Here is a 16,308-nt window from a genome sequence, read left to right as displayed (position 1 = left end):
GGCATGTCCATCGCGAGCCGGTGGTGCATAATGCGGTGGAGCAGTCTGTGGCGGTGCAGAATTCGTTGCCGGCATATTGATGATGTCTGCCAAACCATCGAACCAAGTGATCAGGACATCTATCCTTTTGCCGAGAGCATCATGACATTGCTTGATGTAGTTGCATGTGTGGTCAAAACCATCCCGAATATTTTGCGGAATATCATCCGCATACACTGGACGTACTATTTCCTCGGAATCAGCAGCAACCTCATCACCCTTGCTGACTGAGGTTGACATCTTGATCAACACAGTACCGTGAACAACCTTAGCTCTGATACCACTTGATATGGACTCGACTGGATGACGAGTCGTTCGTCGCCTCGACCTTTCACGATACTGGCAGCAACACAAGAAATTCCGATCGAGCAAAGATACAAGACTGTAAGATCGAAACTTGCGTCGAGTAGATTGGATCGACTCCACGTGCAGCACCAACAAAATCCCCATGGATCAGCAATGAAGATATTTGGTGTCCCCCGACATGGGACATTTTCTCTGGTTTTATTCAACTCACGATCAAAAACAAATCTCACGATAAAAAGTTGATCTCGTACACAGTCGAAACGTGCCCGTTATATAAGCACGCGAAACCGACGTACAAGCTAGATTTACTCACACGGACTCTATCTCCTATTTAAACTAAGCAAGATTTTAACTAATTAAATATTCGGCACCGCTGATCATGATGGACCCTACCTAAACTCAGATTGCTCACGTCACTAGTAGGTGACTCAGAAAGAACATAAGAAAATAAAGGCCATGCATACAGCCTTTGGAATCTACAACCACATACTAATAAACTTGAATATTTCTTCTTCCTTCAGAACGCATCAGAGCCTTTTTGGTGGAGTCCTAAAATTTGGTTTCACTTCTTGCCGGGGTGGAGGAACCTGGAGGAACATAGAACCAATTAAAAGGTGTTGCATCAAAGTACATTGGTCCAAGTTCTTCTTCCGTATAGCACTCTGAGCTTCAAAAATTGATTTAGCACTGATGGCTACATCAGGAGGGGTTGGTGATTTGGGTGGAAGGTGTCGCGCTCGCGACAATGGTCGGGGTATGTGGGATGTGGAAGGAGGAGGAGGATGGGGGTCGGGTGTGGATTACCTGCCTGGATAGGCGAGGCCGAGCAGCGTGAAGGAGGGTCGCCGGCGAGGAGGCGGCGCTGCAAGCAAGGAGTGAAGGTTTGAACTTGGAAACGAAGGCGGAAACAGGGGAAATGTGGCTTTTGGTAAGGGGGAGGGGGCGGGGAGGCAGATATTTCCGCGGAAGCCGAAAATTTGGAATCGCTTCAGCGAAAAAACTGGCGCGCAAAGTGTCATCAGACACGATCCCTTATTCAGAGCGGGATGTGGACTGTAGTCGTCGCACCTTCTCGCGTAAGCCGTATGCATACTATACTCCGATGGTGCTCCAAGATATTTTGTATTGCATCTCACATGGTTGGTTATAATAAAATGTGTGGGGTCTATTTGATTTTTCGTCTTGATTTGAATTACATAATGGGGTCACAGCGGCAACGGACGGTGTTTCAATTGTTAGACCTTTTATCTGCAGTGAACATGCAACTATATGTGTATCGTAAAAGAATTGGAATTATTCAGGGTTCGTTTGGACATTTTTATGCATTAACTGAGTTTTCAATGCATTTATGTGCATAATTCAAATTTGAACTACATGCACATGCTCCAGTGCATATAAATTGGTTGAAAAATCAAATCTTTGTCCTTGGGTGCATGCTTAGGTCCCATGCAAGAAATGAGAATGAATGTCAAACACCCTGCCACCGTCACTCGGCCGCAAACATTGAGATACCTAATTTTTAAATTCTAGTAAATCCAAAACTTGTCTGAAATTCATGAAACTTGGCATGCTATCATGGAGCGGCATCAACATGCCGTGGTAAATTTTCCGTCCCATTTGGGGCAAGTTTGGGTATGTGCTTCTCACAAACCAGAGCTTCTCACAACAAGCATGATGGTTTCGGTAGGGAACGTCCCACCTTTGGGGACGAAACGATATCCATTGCCTCTTATTGCATTCAAAAAATTTGTCATGTCAACATAGAACAACAGGAGTCTTGTGTCAATTTTTGTTATTTTTTGGGGTTCGTTTGGACATTTTTATGCATTAACTGAATTTCAAATGCATTTATGTGCATAATTCAAATTTGAAATACATGCACATGCTCCAGTGCATATAAATTGGTTGAAAAATCAAATCTGTGTCCTTGGGTGCATGCTTAGGTCCCATGCAAGAAATGGGAATGAATTTCAAACACCAGGGCGCTGTTGATTGCCGGCAAAACGTTGAGATACCTGGTTTTTAAATTCTAGTAAATCCAGAACTCGTCTGAAATTCATGAAACTTGGCATGGTATCATGGAGCGGCATCAACATGCCGTGGTAAAAAATTTATCCCATTTGGGGCAGGTATGGGTATAAGCTTCTCACAAACCAGAGCTTTTCACAACAAGCCTGATTGTTTCGGTACGGAACATACCACCTTTGGGGACGAAACGATATCCGTTGCCTCTTATTGCTTTCAAAAAAATTCTAGTGTCAACATAGCACAACATGAGTGTTGATACATCTCCAACGTATCTATAATTTTTGATTGTTCCATGCTATTATATATTCTATTTTGGATGTTTATGGGCTTTATTAAACACTTTTATATTATTTTTGGGACTAACCAATTAACCCAGAGCCCAGTGCCGGTTTCTGTTTTTTCCCTTGTTTCAGTGTTTCGCAAAAAAGGAATATCAAACGGAGTCCAAAGGGAATGAAACCTTCGGGAGAGTTATTTTTGGAACGGAAGCAATCCAGGAGACTTGGAGTACACGTCAGGGAATCAATGAGCAGAGCACAAGGTAGGGGTGCGCCTACCCCCCCCCCCCAGGCGCGCCCTCTACCCTAGTGGGCCCCTCGTGGCTCCCCTAGCCGACTTCGTTCGCCTATATATATCCATATACCCTAAAAACATCGGGGAACTGAATAGATCGGGAGTTCCGCCGCCGCAAGCCTCTCTAGCCACCAAAAACCAATCGGGACCCTGTTCCGGCACCCTGCCGGAGGGGGGATCCCTCACCGGTGGCCATCTTCATCAGCCCGGCGCTCTCCATGACGAGGAGGGAGTAGTTCACCCTCGGGGCTGAGGGTATGTTCCAATAGCTATGTGTTTGATCTCTCTCTCTCTCTCTCTCGTGTTCTTGAGGTGATACGATCTTGATGTATCGCAAGCTTTGCTATTATAGTTGGATTTTATGATGTTTCTCCCCCTCTACTCTCTTGTAATGGAATGAGTTTTCCCTTTGAAGTTATCTTATCGGATTGAGTCTTTAAGGATTTGAGAACACTTGATGTATGTCTTGCCGTGCTTATCTGTGGTGACAATGTGATATCACGTGATCCACTTGATGTATGTTTTGGTGATCAACTTGCGGGTTCCACCCATGAACCTATGCATAGGGGTTGGCACACGTTTTCGTCTTGACTCTCCGGTAGAAACTTTGGGGCACTCTTTGAAGTACTTTGTGTTGGTTTGAATAGATGAATCTGAGATTGTGTGATGCATATCGTATAATCATACCCACGGATACTTGAGGTGACATTGGCGTATCTAGGTGACATTAGGGTTTTGGTTGATTTGTGTCTTAAGGTGTTATTCTAGTACAAACTCTATGATACATCGAACGAAAAGAATAGATTCGTGTTATTTTACTACGGACTCTTGAATAGATCGATCAGAAATAATAACTTTGAGGTGGTTTCGTACCCTACCATAATCTCTTTGTTTGTTCTCCGCTATTAGTGACTTTGGAGTGACTCTTTGTTGCATGTTGAGGGATAGTTATATGATCCAATTATGTTATTATTGTTGAGAGAACTTGCACTAGTGAAAGTATGAACCTTAGGCCTTATTTCCTAGCATTGCAATACCGTTTACGCTCACTTTTATCATGAGTTACCTTGCTGTTTTTATATTTTCAGATTACAAAAACCTATATCTACCATCCATATTGCACTTGTATCACCATCTCTTCGCCGAACTAGTGCACCTATACAATTTACCATTGTATTGGGTGTGTTGGGGACACAAGAGACTCTTTGTTATTTGGTTGCAGGGTTGCTTGAGAGAGACCATCTTCATCCTACGCCTCCCACGGATTGATAAACCTTAGGTCATCCACTTGAGGGAAATTTGCTACTGTCCTACAAACCTCTGCACTTGGAGGCCCAACAACGTCTACAAGGAGAAGGTTGCGTAGTAGACATCAAGTGTTGTGTTAAGTTTTGGAATTTTTCGTGGTTCGTTTGGACATTTTTATACATTAACTGGGTTTTCTAGGCATTTTATGTGCATAATTCAAATTTGAAATACATGCACATGCTCCGGTGCATATAAATTGGTTGAAAAATCAAATTTGTGTCCTTGGGTGCATGCTTAGGTCCCATGCAAGAAATGGGAATGAATTTCAAACACCAGGGCACTGTTGATTGCCGGCAAAACGTTGAGATAACTGGTTTTTAAATTCTAGTAAATCCAAAACTTGTCTGAAATTCATGAAACTTGCCATGCTATCATGGAGCGGCATCAACATGCCGTGGTAAAAAATGTGTCCCATTTGGGGCAGGTTTGGGTATAAGCTTCTCACAAACCAAAGCTTCTCACAACAAGCGTGATGGTTTCGATACGGAACGTGCCACCTTTGGGGACGAAACGATATTCGTTGCCTCTTATTGTTTTCAAAAAATTTCTAGTGCCAACATAGAACAACAGGAGTGTTGTGTTAAGTTTTGGAATTTTTCGGGGTTCGTTTGGACATTTTTATACATTAACTGTGTTTTCTAGGCATTTTATGTGCATAATTCAAATTTGAAATACATGCACATGCTCCAGTGCATATAAATTGGTTGAAAAATCAAATATGTGTCCTTGGATGCATGCTTAGGTCCCATGCAAGAAATGGGAATGAATTTCAAACATCAGGGCACTGTTGATTGCCGGCAAAACATTGAGACACCTGGATTTGAAATTCTAGTACATCCAAAACTCATCTGAAATTCATGAAACTCGGCATGCTATCATGGAGCGGCATCAACATGCTGTGGTAAAAAAATTGTCCCATTTGGGGCAGGTTTGGGTATAAGCTTCTCACAACAAGCCTGATGGTTTCGGTACGGAACGTGCCACCTTTGGGGACGAAACGATATTCGTTGCCTCTTATTGCTTTCAAAAAAATTCTAGTGCCAACATAGAACAACAGTATCACCTCAAGAACACGAGAGAGAGAGATCAAACACATAGCTACTGGTACATACCCTCAGCACCGAGGGTGAACTACTCCCTCCTCGTCATGGAGAGCGTCGGGATGATGAAGATGGCCACCGGTGAGGGTTCCCCCCTCCGGCAGGGTGCCGGAACAGGGTCCCGAGAGGTTTTTGGTGGCTACAGAGGCTTGCGGCGGCTGAACTCCAGATCTATTCTATTCCCCGAAGGTTTTAGGGTATATGGATATATATAGGCGGAAGAAATACGTCACGGGAGCCACGAGGGGCCCACGAGGGTGGAGGGCGCGCCCCCCTACCTCGTGGCTCCCTCGTTTCTTTCCTGACGTGCACTCCAAGTCTATCAGGTTGCTTTCCTTCCAAAAATAACTTCTCCAGAAGGTTTCATTCCGTTTCGACTCCGTTTGATATTCCTTTTCTTCGAAACACTGAAACGAAGGAAAAACAGGAACTGGCACTAGGCTCTGGGTCAATAGGTCAGTCCCAAAAATAATATAAAAGTGTTAAATAAAGCCCATAAACATCCAAGATGGATAATATAATAGCATGAATACTTCATAAATTATAGATACGTTGGAGACGTATCAGCATCCCCAAGCTTAATTCCTGCTCGTCCTCGAGTAGGTAAATGATAAAAGAAATAATTTATGAAGTGTGAATGCTAGCAGGTGCACAAGTTTGATCAATGATAATTTCAATCACCTTTTCTAGCATCATTATATGTCATAACAGTAGCTCATATCATAAAACTTTGCATGATCAAGTAACAAACTATTCACATGTTAAAGTATAGAACATAAACTTTCTTGAAAACTAACAAACCATGTTATTAGTCATCAAACAATTACAATTCATCTTATTTTCAGGAAGAGTCTATGTCAGAGCTTTGATTTAGCAAATCCCACATACTCAACTATCATATAGTCTTCCATGATTGCTACCACTCAAAGCATATTTTTAGAACAAATAGTATTCATCGAACACAGAGAAAGATAGGGGCTTAATGTTTCGCCTCCCAACCTTTTACCTCAAGGGTAATGTCAACAATAATAATTCATGACCAAATATATTTGAATGGCCATATATTCTTAGATCTTTCCATCACATGATGCTTGCCAACTAAAGAGTAGGTTAGAATGAGAAGGAATACTACTGACTCTTGCATAAAAATAAAGATAGGCCCTTCGCAGAGGGAAGCAGGGATTTGCAGAGGTGCCAGAGCTCGAAGCAAAAACAGAGATGAAAATAATTTTGAGAGGTATGCTTTCATTGTCAACATAACGACCAAGAGTTTCCAATATCTTCCATACTACATACATTATAGGTGGTTACCAAACAGAAAGGTAAAGATTTTACTCCCCCTCCACCAACAATCATCAATCCATGGCTTGCCCGAAACAACGGGTGCCTCCAACTAACATCAAACCTAGGGGAGTTTTGTTTGCAATTATTTTTGATTTGATTTCGATCTTTTGATCATGGGACTGGGCATCCCAGTTACCAGCCATTTTCTCGTGAATGATGAGCGGAGTCCACTCATCGTGAGAATAACCCACCTAGCATGGAAGATACTGCTAACCCGTAGTCGCTACATGAGTGATTCGGGCATACAAAACAGATTATTATTTGAAGGTTTAGAGTTTGGCACATGCAAATTTACTTGGAACGGCAGGTAAATACCGCATATAGGTAGATATGGTGGACACTCATGGAAGAAACTTGGTTCAAGGAATTTGGATACAGAAGCAGTATTCCCGCTTAGTACAGACATTTTGGCTAGCAAAGGATTCTAAATAGCAAGCACCACATGTTAGAGGATCCATAACAATATAACTTCTATACAAATATACCCAAGCATAACTCATTATGTTGTCTTCCTTGTCCAACATCAACTAATTTGCTCAGGTTTGAAAATAATTAATGGGGCTCACAATCATAGAAGATGTCCAAGATAGTATTATATGTGAAATCTCTCTTCCTTCAATATTCTTTGATGAATTGTTCAAGTGACCAATACAATGTTTGCTAACCTTCAAAAAATTTACCACCTCTACTTCTTATATGTGAAGGCATTACTCCCCATGGGAAAGGCATATGAAACATATATAATTTCAGATTTATGACATTCAAATAATTCAACCATTTACTCATAAGATATAAGTAAAGCACACGAGTAAATGACAAACTACTCCAAAAAGATATAAGTGAAGATCAATGAGTAGTTAAATAATTATGTAGCTATGTGAAGACTCTCTCTCATTTAAGAATTTAAGATCTTGGTATTTTATTTCAACAGCAAGAAAAGCAAAATAAAATAAAATGATGCTCCAAGCAAAACACATATCATGTGGTGAATAAAAATATAGCTCCAAGTAAAGTTACCGATGAACGAAGACGAAAGAGGGGATGCTTTCCGGGGCATCCCCAAGCTTAGGCTCTTGGTTATCCTTGAATATTACCTTGGGGTGCCTTGGGCATCCCCAAGCTTAGGCTCTTGCCACTCCTTATTCCATAGTCCATCGAATCTTTACCCAAAACTTGAAAACTTCACAACACAAAACTTAACAGAAAATCTCGTGAGCTCCGTTAGCGAAAGAAAACAAAACACCACTTCATGGTACTGTAATGAATTAATTCTTTATTTATATTGGTGTTAAACCTACTGTATTTCAACTTCTCTATGGTTTATAAACTATTTTACTAGCCATAGAGTCATCAAAATAAGCAAACAACACACGAAAAACAGAATCTGTCAAAAACAGAACAGTCTGTAGTAATCTGTAACTAACCCAAACTTCTGGAACTACAAAAATTCTAAAATAAATTGGTGGACCTGGGTAATTTGTCTAGTAATCATCTGCAAAAATAATAAACTAAATATCACTCTCCAGTAAAAAGTTTTAGCTAATCTCGTGAGCGCTAAAGTTTCTGTTTTTTACAGCATGATCATAAAGACTTCACCCAAGTCTTCCCAAAGGTTCTACTTGGCACAAACACTAATTAAAACACAAAACCACATCTAAACAGAAGCTAGATGGATTATTTATTACTAAACAGAACCAAAAAGCAAGAAACTAAAATAAAATTGGGTTGCCTCCCAACAAGCGCTAACGTTTAACGCCCCTAGCTAGGCATGATGATTTCAATGATGCTCAGATAAAAGATAAGAGTTGAAACATAAAGAGAGCATCATGAAGAATATGACTAGCACATTTAAGTCTAACCCACTTCCTATGCATAGGGATTTTGTGATCAAACAACTTATGGGAACAATAATCAACTAGCATAGGAAGGCAAAACAAGCATAACTTGATATTATTGCAATTCCTACAAGCATATATTCCTCCCTCATAATAAATTTCAGTACCATCATGAATGAATTCAACAATATAACCATCACATAAAGCATTCTTTTCATAATCTACATGCATATAATTTTTATTACTCTCCACATAAGCAAATTTCTTCTCGTGAATAGTAGTGGGAGCAAACTCAACAAAATAACTATCATGTGAAGCATAATCCAATTGAAAATTAAAATAATGATGACAAGTTTCATGGTTATGTTTATTCTTTATAGCATACGTGTCATCACAATAATCATCATAAATAGGAGGCATGCTTTCATCACAATAAATTTGCTCATCAAAACTTGGGGGCTAAACATATCATCTTCATCAAACATAGCATCCCCAAGCTTGTGGCTTTGCATATCATTAGCATCATAGGTATTCAAAGAATTCATACTAACAACATTGCAATCATGCTCATCATTCAAAGATTTAGTGCCAAACATTTTAATGCATTCTTCCTCTAGCAATTGAGCACAATTATCGAAATCCTTATTTTCACGGAAGGCATTAAAAAGATGAAGCATATGAGGCATCCTCAATTCCATTTTTTGTAGTTTTCTTTTATAAACTAAACTAGTGATAAAACAAGAAACTAAAAGATTCGCTTGCAAGATCTAAAGATATACCTTCAAGCACTCACCTCCCCGGCAACGGCGCCAGAAAAGAGCTTGATGTCTACTACACAACCTTCTTCTTGTAGACGTTGTTGGGCCTCCAAGTGCAGAGGTTTGTAGGACAGTAGCAAATTTCCCTCAAGTGGATGACCTAAGGTTTATCAATCCGTGGGAGGCGTAGGATGAAGATGGTCTCTCTCAAGCAACCCTGCAACCAAATAACAAAGAGTCTCTTGTGTCCCCAACACACCCAATACAATGGTAAATTGTATAGGTGCACTAGTTCGGCGAAGAGATGGTGATACAAGTGCAATATGGATGATAGATATAGGTTTTTGTAATCTGAAAAATATAAAAACAGCAAGGTAACTAATGATAAAAGTGAGCACAAACGGTATTGCAATGCTAGGAAACAAGGCCTAGGGTTCATACTTTCACTAGTGCAAGTTCTCTCAACAATAATAACATAATTGGATCATATAACTATCCCTCAACATGCAACAAAGAGTCACTCCAAAGTCACTAATAGCGGAGAAAAAACGAAGAGATTATGGTAGGGTACGAAACCACCTCAAAGTTATTCTTTCCAATCAATCCGTTGGGCTATTCCTATAAGTGTCACAAACAGCCCTAGAGTTCGTACTAGAATAACACCTTAAGACACAAATCAACCAAAACCCTAATGTCACCTAGATACTCCAATGTCACCTCAAGTATCCGTGGGTATGATTATACGATATGCGTCACACAATCTCAGATTCATCTATTCAACCAACACATAGAACCTCAAAGAGTGCCCCAAAGTTTCTACCGGAGAATCAAGACGAAAACGTGTGCCAACCCCTATGCATAAGTTCATGGGCGGAACCCGCAAGTTGATCACCAAAACATACATCAAGTGAATCACGTGATATCCCATTGTCACCACAGATACGCACGGCAAGACATACATCAAGTGTTCTCAAATCATTAAAGACTCAATCCGATAAGATTACTTCAAAGGGAAAACTCAATCCATTACAAGAGAGTAGAGGGGGAGAAGCAACATAAGATCCAACTATAATAGCAAAGCTCGCGATACATCAAGATCGTGCCAAATCAAGAACACGAGAGAGAGATCAAACACATAGCTACTGGTACATACCCTCAGCCCCGAGGGTGAACTACTCCCTCCTCGTCATGGAGAGCGTCGGGATGATGAAGATGGCCACCGGTGAGGGTTCCCCCCTCCGGGAGGGTGCCGGAACAGGGTCCCGAGAGGTTTTTGGTGGCTACACAGGCTTGTGGCGGCGGAACTCCAGATCTATTCTGTTCCCCGAAGGTTTTAGGGTATATGGATATATATAGGCGGAAGAAATATGTCATGGGAGCCATGAGGGGCCCACGAGGGTGGAGGGCGCGCCCCCCTACCTCGTGGCTCCCTCGTTTCTTTCCTGACGTGCACTCCAAGTCTATCAGGTTGCTTTCCTTCCAAAAATAACTTCTCCAGAAGGTTTCATTCTGTTTCGACTCCGTTTGATATTCCTTTTCTTCGAAACACTGAAACAAGGGAAAAAACAGGAACTGGCACTGGGCTCTGGGTCAATAGGTTAGTCCCAAAAATAATATAAAAGTGTTAAATAAAGCCCATAAACATTCAAGATGGATAATATAATAGCATGAATACTTCATAAATTATTGATACGTTGGAGACGTATCACCGATCCCCCGCCATAGATCAGCTCGAGAAGCTCGGTTTTAATGATGGGCATATGCGCTTGCTGCCAACGTCCGCGCCCCGCTTCGCGCCCACGCTGCGCCTCGCCAAGTTCATGAACTGCCATTGCCCCCCCCCCCCTAATGACGCGCCCGCTCTTTTTCTACCACGACTGAAGCACCTCGAGCTTGTCGTCGTCTGCATCCCAAAGGATGACATGGAGCGCCTGCTCCGCGGCTGTACTGCACTCGAGTTCCTTCGTCTTCAGGCGATGAATTGGTCGAATACCTTGCACATCACCTCCAGGACTCTTCGGACTATTTATGTGTGTTGCTGGTGCTGCAACGAGAGATCACAAAAGGTAGACCACAATATGGTCATTGAGGACACACCTTCACTTGAGAGATTACTTGTAGTTGATCAACAAGGTCCAACAAGAATCAATGTCATTTCTGCGCCGAAATTGACAGTGGTGGGCTACTCGTCTGTCAAATACTACTACTTTCAGGTACAACAGTCGCCTTATACCTCTCCTTCTTGATATCAACATTATTTCTAGTTTTGAAGATGTATGTTCGTCTGTCATCTAGCAAAGCTTCACCCAGATTCTGGGCACAGTGAAGGTCTTGGCACTAGAATCTGTCGGCCCCAACCTGGACCAAGTTGTCAGTTGCCTGAGATGCTTTCCGTGCCTGGAGAAGCTGTATATCGAGGTGATGTTCCTTTCCTGTTAAATGGTAACCATAAGGGAGTTCAATTTTTTGCACCTTTTCCCAAGTTTACAATGACAATGTACTACGATTTCTGAAGGAATTTTGGAGGATTTCAGGACATACACCCCCCCCCACCACCACCCCATATTGGTTGCTTGATTCATATGGTTACAATCCATAAGCATTTCTCCTTTGGATTCATCTGTACTAGTTTTCTTAGGGAATTTTTCATCCAATCCAACCTCTTGTGAAGAAGGCGACATGTTTCTAGATTATAATCAAATGCCCATGTTAATCATGTCAGATCGAAGATGGCACGTTGGTGCATTTTACAAATCCTGCAAACCAAGTAGGACTGTAGTAGTGTTCAAAACTGCATGTAGGCACTAACACGCTCTCTTCTTTTGTAGATAATAATAGGCCCGGAGGTGGATAATGTTTATAACGACAATCACATCGAATGCCTGGATCTGCATCTATCAAATATTACTTTGAACTCCTACTGAGGGACCCTACTGGAGATTACACTCGCCAGGTTCTTTCTTGCCAGAGCAAGGGTGTTGAGGGTACTGAGGTTGAACATGCATTTAATTAGGAAAGATGAATGGTATGTTGATCAGAGCCGGCAGGTACTGCAGAATGGAAGAGGCTCCAAAAAAGCTAAACTTTGTATTGGAAGAGCATATGACAGAGTAATTGGAAGTCATTGTGTCAAACCCATACATGACTTGTCAGCGGCTAATCCCTTTGCAGAAATGACGAAGTATGCAATGTGTGAATTTGGGAATTGTAATCTTTGAATTTGAACCTTGCAATATTTATGGTATTTGTTATATTGAACCATTTCTGTTCTCTTGTCTCAACGCAAACAGTTCATCCGAGTGAACCGCATGTCGTATATCGCACACACCTTGATCTGGTTGACCGTTTCTTTTGTGTTGCCTAATCACAAACAGTTCATCCGAGTGAACTATATGTTGTACATCGCACACACCTTGATCTGGCTGACCGTTTCTTTTGTGTTGCCTAACCACAAACAGTTCATCCGAGTGAACTGTATGCTGTACATCGCACACACCTTCATCTGGCTGCCTGTTTCTTTTGTTCCTCCTCATCGCAAACGGTTAATTGAACTAAACTGTATGCCCTGCATCGCACACGCAACTAAAATTTGAACCGTGTGTTATGCATCCTCCATCGCAAACGTTTTGACCTTTTTGACGGGGGTTTTACACCACCGTTTGCGATTATTGCATCGCACACAGTTTCGTCGAAGGGTCTCTGATCGTAGTGTCGCGTTAGCAGCATGCTGCAGTAGTGTTGGGTGAGGGTTACCATCCACAGGAACCGGGTCCTCATCAGCAGGTGGCTCTCCAATGGGGTTGTCATCCACAATCACAACAGGGCAGGTCCATGACAGACCACTGAAATTCTTAGCACCTGATACTACCAGACTGGTCGGGACATCCTTCAGAGCATCAACCTTAACTTTCAGAGCAACTGCAGCATCACTGGATTTATATCTATCCCAGACCATAAGTTGCCCAAAACCCGCAGTTGCATTGGACAGCTCATGAAAACTCCTCAAATCAGCAGGGAAACCAAACACCATAAGCCAAACATCTCGATTCGGATTAAAAAAATTCCAATTCAGACCTTCATTGTGCCTTTGAAAGACGATGTGGATGTCGTCATAGGCATGCGGCCCTCGGTTAACTAAGAAATCTCTGTCCGCCGCACTGTGAACCCGCACAAAAGCTTGCCCGAAAGGACATTTCGTCACAGCAGTTACTCCAATGTGCTTAGACTGCAGAAACTCAAGGAGGATCTCACGGACATTGATAAAACTTACTTCTCCTTGAGGCATGGGGATGATTGTTGCAATGGCAAGATCTTCGTTGGCAGGGAGCAGATTGCCATGGAGCACGCGGTGGCGCGCGGGCCGACCTTCCACTTCAATCGCATGAAAGCCATCCGGGAGGAAAGGAGCAGGGTCGAAGGGGAAAGTTGCCATTGCCGGCGGTCGAACTGGAGCAGCGCCGGCAGAAACCCTCGACGAAGGAGCTGGTTGCAGCAGAGGCGGAGGATTTTGGTGGGAATGCGAGTCGACAGCTGCGGTAATGGCTTGATTTGACTGAACATGAGGGATGGCGGTCTCTCTGGCAGGTGGGTCTAAATGTGGCGATTGACGGTTGTCACAGCCACTAGCCAAAAGTGGCTACTGCAGCAGAAGAGGAGGTTGAATGCGAGGCGTTGGCTCGCAGATCGCGCCACCGAATCTGTAGTTATCCTTGATATGGCCCAGACGACGACATCCTCTGCACCGGATTCTGTTTTTGCAACCGGGCCTAAGATGGCCCACACCAAGACAGCGAACACAGAAGAGGCTATTGGGCTCCCTAGTGGGCTGGGCCGGCCTAGAGTTTTGAAAACCCGCAGATCCCGCCCTCCCGATTGCCACATTATTGGGCGCAGTTAATACAGGGTTTAAGGCTGCCGTTGATTGAGCAAGGCGCTCCGAAACTAACAGGGGATGTGGCGTACTGGATCTGGCTGGAGATTTGGATGGGGATCTGATGTGGGAGGTATGATCTTGAAAGATTATGGGGGTTTGAACCGTCGCTACATAGGATCTACGATCACTTGATCAATCTACCACGGTCCATTCTTGATCAAGCTCTTGCTGATAAAGCTGGAACTCTTTGTGGAAATCTGGTCCACCATTCCCCCAGAGAAAGAAACCAAGATTGAAAAGATCGTTGGCACAATTTCCCCCTTTGATAATAGCAAAACCACATTCTTAGAGGAAACACTGAACTTGAAAGACCAATTCTGAAGGCAAGAAACTTTGAAATGTGAAGCATGTCCCCCAAAGCAAGATTGAAGCATGAGACCGACCGAATCCACATTGATACGAAGTTTGGAGCGAGTCACCTCAACCATTAGGAAGAATTCCTTGAGCTTGCCGCCTTCGAAATGGTTGATAGGCACACCATATTGTTTCCAGATGAAAGCTTCAAAGGCCAAACCTTGCTCGAACTTGAGATCGGAGAGGGCCATCTTGGAGGAGGACGGCGCGCACAGAGCCTGAGATGGTGGCTACCGGCACCGGAGTGGCGGCCGGCGGGGTTTGTGTCCGCCGCGGCCGGAGTGCCCAGCGGCGCAAGGGGGGGCTAGGCGCAAGGCGGCAAGTTGCCTAAGAAGCTCCCGTATTTCCAGATGAAAGCCTAGTGCTCGCCAATAGTTAGTCAAAAAGACTAGCATGGGCACATGTCTAATTACATAAATGACATTATGATAATTGTGACATGGACAATCTGATAACTACCTAATTGTTATGTTCATAACTGTTGCATACCACGACGGTTTGGTAGGCCATGATAGATGTATCTAGCGAGAATCGCCGACATCCACTATATATAGACCATGACGGCCTGCAATAAGACGATGGTGCCAACACATAGATGTACTAAGCTATCGATGGCAGCTACACGATCGTTGTGCCAATAGCGACAGGAACATTCTTTTCCTTTCTGAGCAACATTGCGGCAACTATCGATGGCAGCTACACGGTCATTGTGCCAATAGCGACAGGAACATTCTTTTCCTTTTTGAGCAACATTGTGGTAACAACAGTGTCAAAGCGAGAAAAACATATCAAGACGGTATCACTCGTTGGTCAGCTACAGGAAACATATCAAGACGGTATCACTCGCTGGTCAGCTACAGGTGCAATGGTCTTTGTATTGATGTATAGTTTGATTGCGAACTGGTTACCTCTAAACTACTCCTTCTGTATCAAAATGTAAGACGACATCTTACATATTGTCAATATTTTGTTACGGAGGTAGTAGTTTGCAAGACCCAACGAATATTGAGGGCAGATTATAAAACATGCTAAGGAGGGTTTGCAAGACCCAACAAATATTGAGGGCGGATTATAAAATATGCCAGGGAGGGGCAGCTTATTTTAGAAGCCGCCAAAAGAACTAGCCCCTAATCAGGCCTACCTGAAACCAAACACGGTAACGGTTTTGCATAGCACCGTACCAAAAAACAGTGAAACAAACGTCTTTTAGTGGTTGTTTGGATACAGGGAATTAGACGTGGGATTTTAGAAAACGAGTTTTTAGAGGATTTTTAGAAAAACCGGTTTTGGTTAGTTATTCTGTTAAGGTAAGCACATACAATACTTTGTTTGGATGAGAAAAATAAGAAAGCATGGATACGCAGCTCCATCACACAGCGACTTAGTCAAAATTCCAATACATTCCTCTGGTCGATCTATTGAGCTGCTAGCGCTTAGCGGGAGCGTCTCCGTCGAGCGCTCCTGTCAGCCTCGCTGCGGCCACTTCCCCAAATACGGCGACAAAGACAAGGGCGCTGTCGGTGGCGACGGTGATGACAACGAACTAGGCTGCCGGCCATGCAGTAGTGTCCTCTGTGCGCCGCTGGGATGACTAGGCTGGGGGCAGTGCTTACGATGTGATGCTGTTCGCGTACTTGTTCGCTGGGGAGATCAGGTTGTAGCAACCGTCGGTAGGACGAACACATCGGCTATGGCACTCTGTATTCCGTGGCAGCCTCGCCAAGTCGCCA

The sequence above is a fragment of the Triticum aestivum genome, chromosome 7D (genome assembly GCF_018294505.1).
Source record: "Triticum aestivum cultivar Chinese Spring chromosome 7D, IWGSC CS RefSeq v2.1, whole genome shotgun sequence".
Lineage (NCBI taxonomy): Eukaryota > Viridiplantae > Streptophyta > Magnoliopsida > Poales > Poaceae > Triticum > Triticum aestivum.
Note: the sequence above shows the minus strand (reverse complement) of the source record.